The sequence below is a fragment of the Pinus tabuliformis genome, chromosome 5_2 (genome assembly GCF_031772625.1).
Source record: "Pinus tabuliformis cultivar Carrire ecotype Pingquan chromosome 5_2, CPIR1, whole genome shotgun sequence".
Lineage (NCBI taxonomy): Eukaryota > Viridiplantae > Streptophyta > Pinopsida > Pinales > Pinaceae > Pinus > Pinus tabuliformis.
This window is the reverse complement of record NC_142306.1, coordinates 219,352,716-219,374,220: the sequence shown is the minus strand read 5'-3', so window position 1 is coordinate 219,374,220 and position 21,505 is coordinate 219,352,716.

The window sequence follows — 21,505 nt, the reverse complement described above, 5'->3', positions numbered from 1 at the left end:
GGTGTCTCTTAGTGCATCTAGGGCATAAGATAGCTAGTTCCCTTTATGTTTCCTCATGCTTCCTTTTAATTTTCATAGTTTCCATTCACAAGGAAAAGGTATGCAACATATCACTCTTAAATCCTCCAACATACTTCCTATCTCATGTATGATGGATGTTACAAAGGGAGATGAACAAACCACACTACAAGAAAAAAGGACATTGGTGAGGGTAAAAAAATATCAACATAAACTCATTGGTGATGGTCAAAAGAGATTTCATCACTAAAAACTCACCAAAGTTTGCATCACCAAAAGTATAGGTGTTGTGGTGACATTCAAAGTCTGCCACCAATAATGATTTACAATGGCAGATAATGATCATCACCATTTCATATAAGCAATGGTGAGGGACCTTAACCTCCATCACCAAAAAACTGAACATCATCAAAGGTGGCATCGCTAAAAGTATAGGTGTTGTGATGGCATTCAAGATTTGTCACGAATAATGATTATAATGACAGATAGTGACTTACGTCATTTCATATTAACACCAACATTTTTTTTGTGATGGACCTTTCATCCTCGTCATTATTGATGCATGTATATGGTGGCACTCATTGAACATCACCATTTGATATTTTGGTGAAGGTAAAAAATTGTCACCATAATCTCATTGGTGACAGTCAAAAGAGTCTCCGTCACCAAAAATTGAAAATCACCAAAGGTCGTATTGCCAAAACTATAGGTGTTATGGTGACATTCAGGGATCATCACGAATAATGATTATAATGACAGATAGTAACCTTCACCATTTCATATTTTAGTGAGGGCCGAAAAATGTCACCATCAACTCATTGGTGATGGTCAAAAGAGCCTCTATCACCAAAAATTGATCATTTCAATTCCATATGAATATCAGGGCATGATGGAATCGAACCACCAACCTCATGCTTGAAAATAAGGTGCTCTTTGATGAGCCCCAAAAATGGATAATTATATGGGCTCATTCAACCTCCTAATTCGACTTAATCCACCATTCTCATTAGTTTATTGCATGTTTTTTATTATATTTATGCTAATAGAGTGAATTGGGTTAGTCATTATGCCAACAAGTCTAATGGGTGCTTTGTGCAGATTTTTAGTCAATTTTGAGACAAAATCAAAGGTTTTAATGAGCACTTGGCAGCCAAATTCGTGGGAGAAGAAGGGAGAGGATTTGTAGGAAGGTGTCCCCTTCATTTATGGGCCCTTACCTCGAATTCTCCACTATCAGCTCGGAGTTCAAGGGCCACCAAATCAATCATCACAAGGGCAGCCGAGCAAGTGCTAGTAAAAGTGTTGTTAACTACAAGTTTTGGCAGCCGAGTTCCTAAAGTTTAGGAGGGCTGTTGGGGTCCTCAATTTTTATAAATAAGAGGGCTTAGAGCCTCATTTTAGTTAGTCACTTTGTAGGCAGAAGTTAGCTAGTTTGTAGTTCGATTTTAGTCAGTAGATTAGCTTTGCATTTCAGCACATTTTCAAGCTTTCCCTTGTGGACAGTTTTTGATGTAACTATTATTTCTTGATCAATAAAGATGAATCCAGCTTTGCACCAGCTCTAAATCTCTCTTAGGAGGCTGTAGCTCTTGAGGTTGGGCCAATCTCAAGTGCCCAGTACCTACTTTGTTTACTCTTATGTGTTTTTGCTGCATTCTTAGAATAAAATCTGTTATTTAGATTTAGATCTTGTTTTGTTATTTAGGTTGCTTTTGATGATTAAAAAGGATTTTTATGTTCAGATTGAGTTGATAGGTTATTGACAGGGAAGATCTTCAGAAAAAGGCCATCAAGGACCTCTGATCTCACCTCTCCCTCAGTGGGATCATGAGCTGGGACAAAGGAGACCTTGCTGCCACCAAAAACACTATCTTTGCTTCGCCATGCAACCATTAGTGCTCGATTTTTATTTTCAGAGGTTGGCTATGTGTTTAGATTCTTGATTGTTTAGTTTTCATAGTATTTCATATTATTTCATTACAAATAAACTGCTGTTCATTTTCCTTGCTGTTATTTAGGTCAAATTAGGTCAAGATAGCTAGATCTTGGGTTTGCATAGTCTTTGTTTGGTCAGTTTTAAAAAAATTGTGTGCAGATCACATGTATTACCTCTCTATCTACCTTTCCTCCATCAGATAATCTACTCCCACCCTTAATCCATCAGTCCTACCCTTCATTTGCCATACTTTTCCCACCTTGCCCTAATTTCTATATTCTTGTGCATCATCGCTTCCTCCATCCTTGAACCAAATTCAATCGCTCCTTAGCCTCATGCGCCAGGTCCTAAACCCCTTAACATCATTATCCAACCTCCATTTCCACTTTCCCACCATTTTTCCTCCATCAACCCTCCAAAATCTACCTTTCGGAACATCTTGTAGAAAATTACAGAACATCCTGTAGAAATTCCAAAACATCCTGTAGAACCCCTACAGACTTCCTGTAGAAGCTCACGAATGAGGTTTCTTGATAGCCAAACTTTGTGAAACTCTATGGAAGGGTGTTAGGGACCCCTTAGGCCCTCTCTGAACCTTCCAAACCTCCTCCAAGCATTTCCTCTCGCCAATCCACCTCTGCACAGTCGAAAACTAGTTAAAAGCACATGCATGATAATTCTGCCAACTTATTCAAAAATACAAAAAGATGTTTTTTTTAGATGTTACTGTAGAAGTAGCTTAGACACATGCATTTTACCTTTCTAGAAGTCAATGGCATCTCTTTCAGTAGCTTGCATCCTCTTTCTTGCATCAGTAGGGCTAGCTGGTAAAATTAGGGTTTGCTAGGGTTTACGTTTCCTTTCAGCTTTTCAGTTTCTTTCCGCAAGTAGATTAGCCTCCTTTGAGTTAGCTTTCGTCCATCAGTTAAAAAGCTTCTTCTAAGAGCTCATAGAAGTTGGCTTAAGCTCCTAGCGGACTTGTGCCAGCTGATCAAGTGACAGCCGCGGCAAGAGCTAGTACTTGTGCATACAGCACCGTCACTTCCAAGTTTGTTACGAACTACCGGGTTGATAAAATTAAAGAAGGGAGTCTCAGGAGTTGCAGCATTATTGCTGCAATACTGGGGCTCACCACTCTTTTTGGTGCCGTTGCCGGGGACGCATCAAAGTATTGGTGATTGCTGCTTTTCTTCTATTTTCCACTACAACCTTCTGCTAAGTAGTTTATTTCATTTCATTTCCGCAAAAGTAGAGTAGATATTTCCTGCTTTCATAGATTAGCATTTCAATTCCGCAATTTCATTTCTGCAAGCATAGAGTAGCATTTCAATTCTGCAAGCGTAGCCTAGCATTTCATTCCTGCAATTTCATTTGAGCAAAATAGATTAGTCATTTCCTGCTTTCATTTCAATTCCACATTTTCATTTCAGCAAGATAGTTAGTTGCAGTTCAATCTATTTTAGTTGTGTAGGTACAAGTAGAAAAAAAAAGAAAAAATCAACCAAAAAGATTTCCTTTCATGCCTTGTAGGAGTAGAGATAATTCAGAAAAATGATTGCACGACACCCCCACTGCTTCACACAACCAACCTTCTCTCTTCTTCGATGGCTATGATTAAAGAACCCTTAGGTGGACAACAAGACATATTTGAAGAACCTCAAGGGAAGAAGAAGAAGAAAACATTCCTCTGGAGAAAATGGCTACAAGCGGAAATGTTCGGAGCAGTACCTTGTCCAAAAATGAATTTGAAAATCAGATGGAAGATTTCAAGAGTGATATGAGGCAGTTTCTTGCCATGCAACTGGATACCTTGCAGATCCAAAGGAAGCAAAAGGAAGCCAAGAGGGCTTTGGACATATTTTGTTCTAGGTGCGCTAGAAAGCATCCTAGGAACGAATGTCCAATGCACTCCCTAGAAGTGTGTTTCATCTGTGAAGAATACCATCCTATGAATCAGTGCCCTTCCTTGCCCAGAATTAAAGATGCATATCAGAGGGCCAAAGGAGCCACTGAACCACTCTATTATATGAACCAAACGAGTCCACATGGACCTAGATCTTACCAGCAGGAACTGCAAGGGACATCCGGGACCTATTATGACCCCTATCAAGCCACTTTCATGCCTTCTTGGGTCCCCCTTCTCATCCTTCCTAGTTCACACCTCCTCCTTGTTCCTTCACAGATCCATATTATGCCCTACCCACTGCTCATTCATTTCACTCTTATGCTCAGCCACAACCTCAGTGGAATGCACCTCATCAAAGGTGGAGGCCCCAGTACAACTCTCCTCCCACTCCTTTGCCTCCACCACCTGCTCAACCGCAACCATCGCCTCCTCCTCCACCAAGGCAGCCCCAAATGCCTTCCCAACCACAACCATCTCAAAAATACACCCCCACTCAACTACCCGTACCACCATCTCCAAATCCACACATTGGAATAGCTCAACCCAATTGCAAAGCTGAGGAACAACATGTCCAAATGACTCCTCTCGAGCTCAATGATCTTCACCAAGGCTCAGGAAGAGTGTTGAGAAACAGAGATTATATTGACAACATTGAAGGACCAAAAGCAAGAGAAGATTCCAAAGGGGAGATCAAAGCACCATGGGCTGCACCTGATGAAGAGAAAACATCAGAATTAGAAATCAAGAAAGCTCCCTCATGGTTACCATCAAACCCTCCATGTAGTCAAGAGAAAAATCAGCACAAAGAGGAAGATGTGAAGGTCATGATAGAAGAAGATATGGAGAATGATCCAGATCAGCAAAAGGACCAAGGATATCAAAGCTATATTGAGACATGGTTCCAGACGGTCACTAAGTTGCAGCAATACTCTCTTCTTCAGCTATGTTTGATCCCTTCAAGGTCAAATCATTTGGTCTCTGAAATCCAGATAGTTGTCAAAGCATGCATTTCAATCTTCCACATCATCTTGTCTCTAATCTCGATGTGCACATGGCTCCATTGGAAGTATTCTTATACTTGAAAAGAATTTTGTTTTTCAAGTAGGGTAGGGTAGAAAAAAGAGAAAAAAAAGAAAAAAAAAAAGAAAAAAAAACGAAAAAAATGGAAATAAGAGGAAAAATCTAAGGTGAAAACCTCGTCGGAGGCTCCTTAGATTGGCTCATTGATTGAAAACCTCCATGAGGCGGTCAATGGGTTGGAAAGAAGGGGAAATAAAAAGAGAATAAGATCCCTGGGTGAAGCCTCCCTTGGAGGCGCCCAGGGCAGGCAATTAGGGTGAAAACCTCCATGAGGCGCCCTAGTTGTTTTCAAAAAAAAAAGAAAAAAGAGAAAAAAAGAAAAAAGAAAAAAGAAAGCAAGACTAATCTTTGTGAAAAATTGCAGGTTGCAGTGAATACTTTGCAGGAAAAGAGGGGCGCGCAAAACGAGGAAAGAAGTCCGTACCAAGCTCCAGGACATCCCTTCGGACACTCCCTCCATGGCCACTCACCTCTCCTAGGATTTGGTCACATTCAGGTCAAGATTAGGCTTTCTATAGGAAGTTCTGGGCTTTCTACAGGAAGTTCCAGGCATTTCTACAGGAAGTTTTGAATTTCTACAGGAAACATCTTGTAGAACCTTCGGACAAGCCAAATTCAATTTTGAAAGGGAATCTGATGGTTGGGATCAGTTTGTTAGGCCTACAGCCACACCTTTATGCAATCCAACACCATGTGGTGCCCTGTTCCATCTCTTTCCGCCTCCATTGCACCCACCTGGTTATGTGTTCCTGCACAGTCATATAAGAAACCCTGTTTGCCTCAGATTGACAGCAAGAATTCTTAAGCGACAAGTCAAGCAATGAAGTCTTGCATGCTCTACCTGTCTAAGCTCGATCTAGACTCTGCATCAATGAATTCCAAGTCTGCATTATAGCCCGAGCTCATTTTTCTTACCATGCAACAAAACTGCAAAATGCCTTGGAGCAAAAATACCTAGTGCTGAAATTTGTTTTCTTCCCTAGCTTGAAAACAGTGCATCCATTTTCAAAACCATTACACAGGGAGTTCTACAGGGATGATGGAAACCTGCCCGAGCAATTTCAGCCCATTCCGGTGCACGGTTTCCAAGAAACCAGCCTCCATCACCTTCAGCCATTTTGCGTTTTCTCCACATCCGTGCATCCGTTTCAAAACATATTTCATGGGGAGATGCACATGGATGATAGTCACCTACCCAAGAAGTTTCAGCCGATTCCGATGCACGGTTTCCGAGAAATTGATCTTTGAAATCTTCAGCCATTTTCCATTTTTCTTTAAATCTGTGCATCCATTGATCGTAATTTTTCTATGGGAGGTGCATAATGATGATAGGAACATGCTCAACAAGTTTTAGATTGATCCGGTCTATCGTTCGGGAGTAATGGCGAAAACAAGTTTCGGTCCTGTGAAAATTCAGCAGCAGCAGCTTGAGGGTGCAGATCTGAACGTGAAGCCAGCTCCTACAGCATGGATCCAGCCAGAGGATACCTGCACAAGAAAAAATAGCCATGAATCAGCCACCAAGCCCTCATGCAACCACAGAAACCAATGCATGCAGCAAATGAAAGGCCACAGCACCTCACGGCAGCCACATTCGACTTCCAGGTATGTGACTAAAACTCATTCCTCTATTGCATGAATCTAATCTAAGCACTGCATGAACAAATGAGATGGTGGGATTCATCCAGGAAGCTAGCCAGATTCGATTGCACTCATCCAGGTAAAAATCACGCAGCATACCTGTATAATTGTTCACGTGAAATTTGGAAAACATAGGTAGTGGTAGACGTGTTGAACTCCAGCGCACAGGACATCAAATGATTAACAGATAGAAGAGAACATGCAGTTCATAACATCACTGCAGTTCGAATAAAGCCAACGCACATTTTTTCCACCTCACCACAAATCACGCAGCAATTAATGAACGCTCGGCTGAAACTCACAAACTGCTGTTAACTTGCACTTGCAACATTTTCAACTGAAGTATGCATCCTCCGCTTCCACAAAATGATTAACCCGTCGTCCTCCATTGAGCTTTGTGGCCTGGTTCACAATTCTCCAGCGTATCGGGCTCACTCAGAGGCGCAGGGGCATTCTACAGGAAGACGTTCTACAGGAAAGTACAGCAAAGCCTTCCAGAGCAGAAAAGCCTGAGTTTTTCTTCATCAAATTTGGAGCTTGAAGAGAGGTAGGCTCAAAAACACCATTCCCATGCATGATATTTCGAAAGGTGGTGAACTAGCTTGTTTGAAGTGGGGAAAATTAAAACCAGTCTGCCTGTGGGTCAAGAATGGTGGTTTGCTTATATGATACACAGAATTTCTTTTAAATGGTGTTGCGTCATATTCACCTCCATGGTTCCTGTTAACAAACTCTCCCCATTATAACGATAAACTTCTGTAAGGCTCACCTATGCACATATAAAATTTTTGTGACTACTATATGGTTGGTGTGAAAATTAGCTCTGCACTCTGTCTGTGAGAGCTTAATTCCTTTTGACAAGTCGAGTTTTTGGCAGAAGCAATATTATAACTAGAGAATTGGTGAAAGGGGAGATACAAACAACGGAGAAACCCGGTCCTGAGAGTCAAGGAGGAAAACCATATTAGGATTACCATTCTAACCAGAGCTCAAGCCGAAAACAGGGTATTTTCACCATGCCAGGAGGGTTTATCAGAAAGGAACCCTCGGATTCCAAGAAGTTGAGAGAAACTCTTGAGGTGGTAGACCTGTTTACCCGTGCAAAGTGGATGACCTTCTGTGACAGAATTCAAGGTCACGATGATGAAATAACATAGGAGTTCCTAAGGTCCCTGCAGCCCAAATCAAAAACATTGGCAGCTGTAAATTTCAGAGGATTGACCTTAAAACTCACTCCACAACTCATTAGTCGGGTCACGGAGTTGCCATTGGGGATACCCTGGGATAAAGAGGAAAGGAAATTATCACAGGAAAAGCCATAGGAAAGGCAAGAGGAAAATCAAGAAAAAGGACAAGCTGCTGAGGCCAAAGCTATGGGTGGAGTAAAAACACAAACGCCAAGGGAGAAGCGGTTGCAAACCCGGGTAGAGAGGACTGAAAAAGTCAAAAAAGGTAAAGGCACACCCAAGGCAACCACAGCACAAGTCAAAGAGAAGGCACCCCCAGCCAAGCAAGCCAAATCAGGGAAAACTGGTTCTACAAGAAGCCAACAGACTGTTTCTACAGGAAGCCAGAAAATGGCCACTATAGGACTTTCTACAGGAAGTCTGGGGGAAAGGGAAACAGAAGGAGAAATCGGCTGAGATTTTAGCTAGGGAGGCAGCAGCTGTGCTGGCCACCCTAAGCACATCCCCCAAGCAGAAGGAGAAGCAAAAGAGGGAGCTTCCACTATATTTGAAGGCAAGAAGGAGCATGCAGATAAGAACTGGCAGACCCCAACCACAGTCAAAAGAGCCAATTACAATTGTAGACACCCCAACTACACAAAAGGAAAGGTCTCCCTCAAAGGCATCCATCACCTATGAACAGGGAAGCCCGAAGACATCCACCTGGAGAGAAAGAATGAAAATGTTGGACATAAAGGCCTCTCTACAGGATGCTGAGACAGTTCTATAGGAAGCTTAGAATTCTGTAGGAAAAGGAGCACAGGCAGTGGGAAGAAGCAGAGAGAAAAGCATGGTTTCATGACCGACAAGAGGACATCACTTTAGAAGCTTGGCATGACACGGAGGCCACCAAGGCCATCAAAGATGAGGAGATAGATTGGTTGCTCATAGGATGAGCAACACTTTCAGTAGGGGGGTGATGATGAGCCCCAAAAATGGATAATTATATGGGCTCATTTAACCTCCTAATTCGACTTAATCCACCATTCTCATTAGTTTATTGCATGTTTTTTATTATATTTATGCTAATAGAGTGAATTGGGTTAGTCAATATGCCAACAAGTCTAATGGGTGCTTTGTGCAGATTTTTAGTCAATTTTGAGACAAAATCAAAGGTTTTAATGAGCACTTGGCAGCCAAATTCTTGGGAGAACAAGGGAGAGGATTTGTAGGAAGGTGTCCCCTTCATTTATGGTCCCTCACCTCAAATTCTCCACCATCAGCTCGGAGTTCAAGGGCCACCAAATCAATCATCACAAGGGCAGCTGAGCAAGTGCTAGTAAAAGTGTTGTTAACTACAAGTTTTGGCAGCCGAGTTCCTAAAGTTTAGGAAGGCTGCTGGGGTCCTCAATTTGTATAAATAAGAGGGCTTAGGGCCTCATTTCAGTTAGTCACTTTGTAGGCAGAAGTTAGCTAGTTTGTAGTTCGATTTTAGTCAGTAGATTAGCTTTGCATTTCAGCACATTTTCAAGCTTTCCCTTGTGGACAGTTTTTGATGTAACTATTATTTCTTGATCAATAAAGATGAATCCAGCTTTGCACCAGCTCTAAATCTCTCTTATGAGGCTGTAGCTCTTGGGGTTGGGCCCATCTCAAGTGCCCAGTACCTCCTTTGTTTACTCTTATGTGTTTTTGTTGCATTCTTAGAATAAAATCTGTTATTTAGATTTAGATCTTGTTTTGTTATTTAGGTTGCTTTTGATGATTAAAAAGGATTTTTATGTTCAGATTGAGTTGAAAGGTTATTGATAGGGAATATCTCCAGAAAAAGGCCATCAAGGACCTCTGATCTCACCTCTCCCTCAGTGGGATCATGAGCTGGGACAAAGGAGACCTTGGTGCCAGCAAAAACACTATCTTTGTTTCGCCATGCAACCATTAGTGTTCGATTTTTATTTTTAGAAGTTGGCTACATGTTTAGATTCTTGATTGCTTAGTTTGCATAGTATTTCACATTATTTCGTTGCAAATAAACTGTTGTTCATTTTCCTTGCTGTTATTTAGGTCAAATTAGGTCAAGATAGCTAGATCTTGGGTTTGCATAGTCTTTGTTTGGTCAGTTTTAAAAAAATTGTGTACAGATCACCTGTATTACCTCTCTATCTACCTTTCCTCCATCAGATAATCTGCTCCCACCCTTAATCCATCATTCCTACCCTTCATTTTCCATACTTTTCCCACTTTGCCCTAATTTCTACATTCTTGTGCATCATCGCTTCCTCCATCCTTGAACCAAATCCAATCGCTCCTTAGCCTCATGCGCCAGGTCTTAAACCCCTTAACATCATTATCCAACCTCCATTTCCACTTTCCCACCATTTTTCCTCCATCAACCGTCCAAAATCCACCTTTCGGAACATCCTGTAGAAAATTACAGAACATCCTGTAGAAATTCCAGAACATCCTGTAGAACCCCTGCAGACTTCCTGTAGAAGCTCACGAATGAGGTTTCTTGATAGCCAAAGCCTATGAAACTCTATGGAAGGGTGTTAGGGACCCTATAGGCCCTCTCTGAACCTTCCCAACCTCCTCCAAGCATTTCCTCTTGCCAATCCACCATTGCACAGTCGAAAACCAGTTAAAAGCACATGCATGATAATTCTGACAACTTATTCAAAAATACAAAAAGATGTTTTTTTCAGATGTTACTGTAGAAGTAGCTTAGACACATGCATTTTACCTTTCTAGAAGTCAATGGCATCTCTTTTAGTAGCTTGCATCCTCTTTCTTGCATCAGTAGGGCTAGCTAGTAAAATTAGGGTTTGCTAGGGTTTACGTTTCCTTTCAGCTTTTCAGTTTCTTTCCGCAAGTAGATTAGCCTCCTTTGAGTTAGCTTTCATCCATCAGTTAAAAAGCTTCTTCTAAGGGCTCATAAAAGTTGGCTTAAGCTCCTAGCGGACTCGTGCCAGCTGATCAAGTGACAGCCGCGACAAGAGCTAGTACTTGTGCATACAGCACCGTCGCTTCCAAGTTTGTTACAAACTACCGGGTTGATAAAATTAAAGAAGGGAGTCTCAGGAGTTGCAGCATTATTGTTGCAATACTGGGGCTCACCACTCATCCATTGAGCTAGCACCCTTTAAATAATTACACTTTAAAAAATTATAGATTGATACTTTCGAAATGAGCAGTATTGGCAATGATCTAGCTTTCAAATGACTAAAATTGGAAATTATCTAGCTTGAGGATGCTCCATGCTTACATTTTCAATGCTCTACAGTCTAAACTTATAACATTGGGACCTTCGTATTCAACATTTCAGTATAGTTGCATGATTTAGAGTTAAAACATAACCCAAGATCGAAATATAGCATACAGAATTCTAAAAACGTTAACTGGTGTGAATTTGGCATATTGATGACCCTTAGAAATGGAGGATTCAATTCTCAAACCATATGTAAAACATAAGAATTATGTTTACCTAAACTAATATTGTGTGCATGTTCCTTCAAGATAATCCAAAGAGATCATACATTTTTGGACATCACGAAAGTCATTTAGATGCAAATATTTTCAAAGTAGAGGTTTGGAAAGGAGACCAATCAATGCATTTCTAATCAGTGCCACTTGAATTGAATAATAAAGAAATAGATGGCTTGGCATCATTCTTGGTATCTAATTTGAACATCGACAACAAAAGAGAAGAGAGTTCTTGCAAAGCTCAAGAGACTTGCAAAGTGAAAGTAAAGATCAATGGAGAAGTAACTCCATTTGGAAATGTCTAAGAGAGAAGGAAATCAAATTTAGGTTCACAAAATGGTGGGAATGAGTTCAAAAAGTAAGCACGCAATAAAAAAGAATACATCTAGAGACACTCCCAGAGTGTGATCATGCTAATTATGATGGAATTGAAAATAATAAGATGTAAACTACAACAAGCACATAGACAAGATTCCATAAATTTGAAGTTAAACCATCAACAAGAGTGAGATTTACAATTAACAATCACCTTGGTAATGAGGAAAGTCTGTGACATAGGCTTGAAAATTTGCTACTTAGGCTCGATAATAAACATTACAAAAGCAATGAATACTAGGAGTTGAAGACGAGGGCATAATGAATGATACTACTTGACCCTAACCTTGTCTCTCAATGTCAACAACACAAAAGTCCACTATGGGACCAAGGTTTACAAATATTTTCAAACTTCCACATATTGACCTCTAGCATTAGGTTGGAGATTCATTTTTATAAATTGAAGGACATGAACAAGAGATAATGATCAGAACTTCACAAAAATCCATAGAGAAAAGCATTCTTAAAGAGAAACTAATTAACAATAAAAGGTGTATATTATCAAGAAAAATGAAACACAAAACCATAGCAATGATCACATTAAACTCATTTGACATGATAACACATTAAAATAAATATTAGAAGACAAATTTATGTATCAAATTTCAATGATTAAATAGATGCAAAAAATTCATAAAGAGGCCATTATTTATTTAAAAGAAATATCAAAAGCTAGTTTCATGAATCAGAACTTAAGATAAGACAATATAATTATATTAATGTACAACAAATGGCTGTAATTATCTTTAAAAAAACCATTTCATCATACTTAGGAACCAAAAATAGTGGCAAACTAGATGGATGTTAGGAAGGATGGCTATTAGAAAGAAATTTTCATCGATATATATTACATTTTCTTTGAATCATCCATGAAGCACTAACTCTTAAATAGATATGACATATAGGCAATAGATTAAGCTATCAGAAAGGAAATGTAATTTTGACATCTCAGTGTCTAATATAAAGCATATACAAGAAAGAAAATGGATGAAGCATTGTGGAGTAAAATGAAGTGTTATCTTAGAGTGAAAAGGTGACAATGTATTTGACTAAGAAAAGGAATAAAACTTTTCATAAGTTACAATGGATGACCAGTTTCAATGTTGAAGGGTTTGGATTGGTGAATAATTCAGCTATGGTATTTAACCAATGACTCAATAAAATCTCAGGAAAAGATCAGATAAAAACCAATGAGTCATAGGTATACTTCAACAAATTGAAGAATTTTGATGCTAATTTCTGATTTGACGAATGACTGATTCAGTGGGTTCTTCAATACCAATCCATCTCTCTTTGATGTTGTTATCACTCATTGTTTTTCTAAAAGTTCAATGTTTAGGTTGATAAGGATCATCCAAGAATCATGCTAACAAGCAAGACATTCGTGATAGAGAAGTTGCAGAAAACAATTTATATTACAAAAAAGAGAACATGTTGGACTTGGCATTGGGATGTACTGGGATTTATTAGTACTAATGGAACTTGGTGATTGTCATCATAATTGGTAATTCAGAATGCATGTGGATTTCAAAGTACATTTCGAATAATTGTTATCCAATACCTTGGCATCTATTCAAAATGTAAGAAATTTTGAAGCTCATAACCTGGCAACATTCATTGCATCTGGTGCCTGCATAATTGGGGGAAAATGACACAACTAAAGTCAATATAATGGAATTTGACACCATGTTTCATGGGTGTAGGTCCAAAACGGAGTGTACATTTGTAGCATGGATGAAAAATTTCAGCTACAAGCTGCAGCAGTATGACAATTTTCCTTTGTAAAATAAGAGGCTGCCAGGAATCTGAATGCAGTTGATAGAGGTGCAATTGAAGAGGAGAAACAATAACCCATACAACTTAGAGAGAGATATTTTGCAGATAGTTTCTAAGCTTCCGACAAAGAGATCCCATTTTATGTAACACCAAAAATGTGAAGGGAATGATTATAGAGCTGTGAAGACAATGATTACAGAAGCTAGCACTGCAAATGTCCCAAACATTTATTGTGAGTTCCACAATATTAGCACATTCATGGTGAAAATGAATACAAAGGCCATATTTGATGCAGGTATCTAGATAATTTACTATGGGTTCAACAAGACTAGCAAAACTTAATAGGTTACAATTAGACTTGGATCTAAATCCTGATATACTCATTCTACCTTCTTAAGGAAGAGCATACACTTTTTCCCTAGGCACACTGCACTTAAAATAAAATTTAGTTGTTGACGATTTTTGATAAGAAGGTTTCTAATTTTATGTGTTAGATATCATTTGTTCAACCAGGTGTACCAACATCAAAAATAATGATTTTGATTTACAACAAATATTTTCTAAAGAAAAAGGCATGAAATTTACGAATTTAAAACTAATAGGTGCTCAATAGTGCCTATATATTATTTTGTAAATGAATAAGATGAGATTATATAACAGTGTGTGGGAACTTTCCTTTTTGTCATCTTGTATCACTAGTTGGGAAACCCATAAAACATTGTGAATCTTAAATGTTTTGATGTTTATTTGGCTTCAATAATCTTTTGGAAAATGTGGCAATCAGTCAACGGATTTTATCTACATCAAAATCAATATTAGAATATATTGGCACAAATTACTTGTGAATCTCCATAGCCTTACCATACATACAAAAAGCCATTATCTAAATAAGAAATGGTTGAAGCAACAGATGTCTCCGCCGAAAATTCTACTTGAGACTAGTAACCCTGTATAAGGGAAAAATTTCATATGTAGAAATAAAAAAGGATGCTTTTGTAAAGATCAACTCTATGACTCGTAGTGAGAAGACTAAGACACTAGTAGAGCATTTCCCAACTATGGTTGCACTAGAGATTAGGAATATGTAATAACCTGATGAAATCATAACCAAAAGTAGATGGCCTAGACTCTGGACTATGTACACACTGAATAGGAAAGACAATTGTGCGCAATAGATACAAATAAGTACAAGGGAAGAAAATGCTTACATGAGTGATGCTAATCTAGTAAAATAGGAAAATAACAGTTCTAGCTAATTACCATATCCACTATCTATTTTGATGTATATGTGTTTGTTTTGATGTAGATTAATTCATTTACTTGTAGCTAAGAATGAATGAGTTTTTATTATGTCAATAATTTGTAAGCCATCATGTAATATTATTTGTATTGGTGTCATCACTATGGGTAATCTTCTTTGGGAACAGAGATTGTTGTTCATCCTATTAATTGAGAGTATGTAGAAGTGTGCATGTAATTTTCAAGAGCCAACCATGGCTTCTATAAATTGTTTACATACACTAAAGATTTCCTTATACCCATTCTTATTTCTTCATGTAAGACGACAAATGAATATTAATAACTAAAGAGTGAAGATTCTACAAACCACTATGAGTGCATATTGTATCACATGATTTGTTTTAGTTATTATAATCTATAGTCTGCCTGCATGTAACTGATGAAGGAACCTAAGATGTCTAGGAGTAGGCAACTTTAGAACAACAAACTCACTAGAAGCATGATCCTTTAAAAACTAGAAGACATAGTTGAGGTTCGCTTCCAAGTAGCGAGTGTGAATGGGATGATGGTGTAGAAAATCCTGTAGAGACACAAGCTAATGCAATTTTCTAAAGCAAGAGACAAGAGTCTACTTCTACTCTTTATAGCGGGAGCCATTAACATCAAACAAACAATGATCAATAGAGGAAGTGAATCAAAGGAATATAACACAATAAATATCCAAGGAAAGCCACAGCTCAAAACCCCACTATCTGTTTTGTATTAATCCTTAAAATCAATATGAAATTACAATGCTTGTTATCTCTAGAACAATCCCAACACTTAGCAAATTCAATCTCCAACTGATAAGCAAGCTCAAGGCCAAATCGTAGCCTCTTCACAAGCTCTCCAAGTCTTTATTCCAATGCATAATTCCTATGGAGGATAGCTTGTATTTAAAGGGAAATAAAGCCTCTAAAAATAGCACAATCCCTCAAGGATCAGTTCCTGAATGCATGCACTATCAGTGTAACTAAAAAAAGTCTAAAACAAATAGTACATTGTCCTTGCACTCTAGCCTCAACTGGGTCTTTCTCATAATCGACATGCATGAGTTTTTTATGAGTAAATATTTAGTCAAGTAGAGTAGTACTGGTAGATTTGATTAGTGTCACCACTAATTGTTAACTCAATATTAGTTCTCTCAATCAGTTTGAGAACCAATTTAACTGAACTGACTCATGAAACTGAGTCTTCTATTTTACAACTCACAATTAACTCACACTGGACTCCTACAAAGTAGGTAGGACATTGTTATGGCTCCAAATCTCACTCTTATGATTTGTGATGCTGTACTCATGGCCTAGGGCAACCCCTCCTTCCAGACCTGGTCCTAAAATTTAAAAAAACAGTGTTTTATCCCTTATACGCGACATTTCCCTGAGTTAAACGCGTGTATACGCAGGTCTATGTATATCCAACCTGCGTGTATACGCGGGTCTGTGTACTTCCAACTCAAATTTCCTAAGTTAAGTAACTTTAATAAACTGAATTTAACTATTTTAAGTTGTTATGACAATAGAATTCGAATTTAATTCATAGTTTAATTCAAGGACGAATTAAACTGGAGTTTATTGTTGCCATTTTTCAACCCTCCCTCTCAATAAGAAAGGGATTATCAACTACCCCGATCTTGTCTCTATGAAACTGGAATTTACATCTTGACAATTCCTTTGTCAAGATGTCAACATCTTGCTCCTCCGTGGGAATGTAATATAACAACATGATTCACCTCAATACAAAATCTCTGAGATGATGATACTAGATATAAATATGCTTGGACTATTCATGAAAGACTTGATTTTCAGATAGTTTGATAAAACTCTGATTATCACAATAAGTCACTATCAGATTCATCTGTTGATAAAACAAACCAACCAAGATCTTCCTCATTCAGATAGCCTCACATGCTACCTCACTTGCATCCATGTACTCAGCCTCTGTCGAACTAAGTGTAACCGATCTTTGTTTCCTGTTGTACCAAGAAACTTCCACAGACCCAATACTAAAGATCCCTCTTGATGTGCTCTTCCTGTCGGATGGACTCCCTACCCAATCTACATCAATGAAGCCTTGAAGCTTCACTCCCTCTGTTTGTCTGTACCATAACCTAAACTGAGTAGTGCCTCTTAGCTATCTCAATACATGCTTTTCCGCCATTCAATACAGCTTGGTAGGCCTAACCATCTCTTGACTAATCTGGTTAACTACATAGCACATATCCGGATGCATGTTCACTAAGTACATAACTGAACCCACAAGCTGCCTGTAAACAATAGCTTCCACTACTTCCCCTGAAGTAGCATCCTCCTTCCTCTAGTTACCACCTAGAGCATTCTTGATGGGTTTACTGCTCTCCATGCTGAATCTCTTGAGTATCTCGTTGGCATACTTGCCCTGAGATACAAATAAATCCCCATCTCCTTGCCATACCTCCATACCAAGAAAGTAATGCATGAGCCCCATGCCCTTCATCTAAAACTCTCTTGCAAGGTGCTCCTTGTAAGATTTGATGATATTATCATCATCTGTCTGTATGAGATCATCTACATAAAGTAAAATGATCAAAAACTTACCTTCCACCACTATGTGATATAGGTTCGCATCCACTTCACTCTTAGTGAAGCCCAACCCAGTGAAGTAGCTATCTATCCTAGTGTCCCAAGCACAGGGTGCTTGCTTTAGCCCATACAATTCTCTCTTGTGTCGACACACATGTGACTCATGATCCAAGGTTTAAAAACCTTTAGGGTGCTCTATGTACACCTCTTCCTCAATCATGCCATTGAGGAAGACAATCTTCACATCCATCTGATGGATCTTCCAACCCATCTGTGCTGATAGCGCAAAAATAGATCTGATTGACGAGTACCTTACAATAGGAGAAAAGGTCTCATCATAGTCAATTCCCTCTACCTGCAAAAATACATGGGCTACAAATCTGGCCTTATGCTTCTCCACACTACCATCTGCATCTTTCTTTACCTTGTAAAGCCAACAGGAGCTCACAAATGACTTGTCCTCCAGTCTCGGGACCACATCCCAAACAATGTTTCTAACTATGGTGTCATACTCCTCCACCATCGCATCAACCCAAACCGGCTACTACACTGCTTCTTGAAAGGAATATGGCTCTGTCACAGCACGTGCACCCATAAGTTTCATGTATCTAGTGTACCTCTCTAGAGACCTCCTCTATCTGTGCTGAGAAGAGGGTGCTCCCACATTCTCCCTTGTAACATCCAACAATCTATCAACCTCTCTAGTGCACTTTCTTCCCTCTCTCGAAGACTCTGCTTGAGTGGATGTCTCCACTCTCTGAACATCTGCATGTGGCTGCTCCACATCAATCTGAGGCCCCTCAAACTTAGCAGCTAAAATCTCCTCATTGCATGTAGGTCAAGCTCCCTCTCAAGGGATACTCGCATGGCCTTCTCCTCATTGAACCTGATATCCTTGCGAACCATTGTCATCCGACTAGTCGGCATGTACACCTGATAGTTGTGGGGTGTATCAGTGTACCCCATAAATATCCCCAACTTTGTTGTTGGCCCAAGCTTCTTCCATACATCTTTGGTCACATGGCAATAAACCGATGACCCAAAAATCCTGAAGGGACCAACATCTAGCCTCTTACCGGAATAAGCCTTCTCTAGTGTCTTCATCTCAAGTATCTGATGTGGCCTATAGTTCTAAACATAAACCACTATGTTGAATGCCTCAGCCCACAATTGTAGTGGTAGACCCTAATCATGCAACATCTCACTTGTTTCCCCTACTATCCTCTTGTTCTTCCTCTCAACAACCCCATTATGTCGAGGGTTATGGGGTGCCATCAACTTTAATTTAATCCCATCCACTACACAGAAGTTATTCAACTCATTGGAGACATACTCACCACCATTATCACTCTATAGAGCTTTAACCTTCTTGCTAGACTCTTTCTCTACCAATGCTTTGAACTCACAAAACTTTGTGAAAGTTTGATCCTTTTTCTACATAAAAAATACCTTGCATTTACGAGAATAGTCATCAACAAATATAACATAATACCTGTGTTTGGCCATGGATGTTGTTGATCTGAAAATCACTCTTGAGTGACCTCAGTTAATTAATTATTGAATGAAGGTATTACAGACTCATGTGTTGGTGTGTGTGTCCATGTTATTTTATGCAACGGATCGATCAGATTGCAAAATACACAGACACTGCAAATAGAAAACAATAGAGAACATAGCAAGCAAATACAAGAACACAACAAATAATAAGGAGTTCACCCTATCCTCCAGGGCTACGTCTTCGGTCCAGATTTTAGTGGTGTCCTTCTTTTATTGTGTCTTTAAAGTAGAGAATTACAATGAGGAGCTCAATCTGAGTTTCCTGAAATAGAATTGCTTGGTAGGGTGGTTCTTGGACTCCCCAAGCCACTAGAGTGCACAGACTCTTTTCCTTACCAAATCTTGACCTCTCTAGTCTTCAATGGAAGGAGCCTAATGTGGTGCTCAATTCCTGACAGATCCTCTCAAGGATGCCCAATGTTGCCTTGTACCGCAGGTCAGCTCGGCTCTCTGTTGTTCTGCTCTTTGCTTCACTATCTCTTCTTTCTCTATCTTCATCTTCTTCTTTCCTCGGTTCTTCCTCTCGGTGTCCTCTCTCTGTCTTTTGTTCTCCATTCATGGCTTTAAAGCCAGTCACTCTCATGAATTCTCACTTCCTCTTCCATCCCCCGTCGGGTCACGTGCTGCTGCTCGCTTGGAGTTCCCTGTCTCTACGTTCTTCATCAACGGCTCACAGGAAGTGGCCACTTGTCCTCCTACAAACTGCGCCAACTTTTCCTCATCGGTTCGGTTCTTTGGTTACGTCGAGAAATGAATCGTCCGCCACCTGAGTAGTCAAATCGTACCTCAAATCCTTATACATTGCGGCTCAATCCCCTGTTAAATGTGGTCCTTTCATTGGGCGCGATCTCAGCCGTTAGATCTGGAGCGCCTAGACCCAACGCAATTCGCTCATTTTGTGCAGTTGATTTGCTCAACTGTTAGCACGCGATGAGCGGTAGTTTTCTCTCTCCTCCGCTTGCCTTGTGTCAGGCGTTGAGTGGAATCGCTCACTTTTCTTTAATTCCGCTTACCGCCCAAGGGTGCCCCCAATAAGTACTGCCGGTTTTGGAGCGCGGGTCTTGCCTTTAGCCTTTAGCACTTTTCCCCATGGTTTTCTTGGCTTCCATGCGAACGGGCACTTGAGGCCTCTCCTTCTCGAGGGGTTTTGCCAATCGATGTACGGTTAGCGCTAAGCGCTAATCACACATCAGAAACTACCCCCTTTTCCCAATCCGGGCTTCCGAGGTACTAGTTTGGCCTCCAGCATAGTCTCCATGGGCCTCGGTCAGCACGCTTTGATCAAGGTCCTTGTCGTTCCTCGTTGGCTGCCAACTGCCACTGTTCAGGGGTCTTCTTGACCATTCTGTGCTCTTGAATTCGAAGTTTTTTCCCGATTTGATACAGTCATGGTGTTTTGATTATTCTTCATGGATCCAATTCAGATCACGGCCTTCCCACTGAAAAAGATTTTGGACCACCAAAAGTTGGTTTTCAAGCATTGAGTAAGTGAGGATACAACTATCTCACTTGTCCAATCTCAATCCACTTTGCACTGCTTGGCTTTGAAACTTTGAGCCCAATTCTAAGGTACTCAACATCTCCTCTACGCGTTGTCCTCACCTTCCTGTCTAGAACTGTGTCATCCTACAATTCATTAAGATATTTAGGTAGCAAGTCATCAATAGAAGGCAACTGACCCTTCTCTTTGGGATCCTCAATCAGTGAAGGTTCAAACAATATCAAGCAATCTGCATTTACAACTGAGTAGATGTGCATGTAAGCTGGTAGATCAAGGTGAAAAGAATTTTCACCAATCTTGTCAAGTATCTTGAAAGGTCCATACCTGATAAGCTTTAGCTTTTTACCTTCACCTTGCATCCTATCCTTGTTGATGTACAGCCAGACTTGGTCACCAACTTGGAAACTATGCTCCATCCGATGCTTGTCATGCCTAGCCTTGTATTGGCTTGGCTCTTTTCCAGCTGTTCCTGTACTACTTGGTGGATCTACTGGATTTGTTCAATGAACCTAGTTGCCCTGTCCACATCACTATGTCCCTCAATTGTGGTATCTTTACCAAAGACAAAATCCAAAGGATACCTTGGTGTGAAACCAAAACAGGTCTTAAAAGGAGATCTCTGTGTAGAAGAATGTTTTGCTCTGTTGTAAGCATGCTACACATAACACAAATGTTCATCCCAAAGCTTAGGATGTTTGCTACAATATCCTCTGAGTAACTAGATTACTATCTTGTTAACTACTTCTGTCTGGCCATTAGTTTGTGGATGAAAAGCTATGCTTTTCTTTAGTTTGGTGTCCATCAGTTCCCACAGACTTGACCAAAATTTCCCCACAAATTGGGTGTCTCGATTAGATACAATGGAAGCGGGTAATCCAAAATGAACCCATACATGTTCAAAGAACAATTTTGTAGTTTGTTCAGTTGTAATATCTTTATTACAAGGTATCAAAATGTACATTTTTTTGAACCTATCCACAACAACATATAGATAATCATGACCTTTCCTAGATTTAGGCAGTCCTCCAACAAAATCCATGGAAACACTTTCCCAAGGGCGATAACGAACTGGTAATGGAGTGTACAAGCCTAGTTTTCTATTGCTGGGCTTGCTTTTAGCACACATAGTACACCCTCTTACATATCTAGAAACTGTCTCGTTCATTTTTGGCCAATAACAAAATCTTTGCAGCTGTGCAACTATTTTACTTACCCCAAAGTGACCTGATA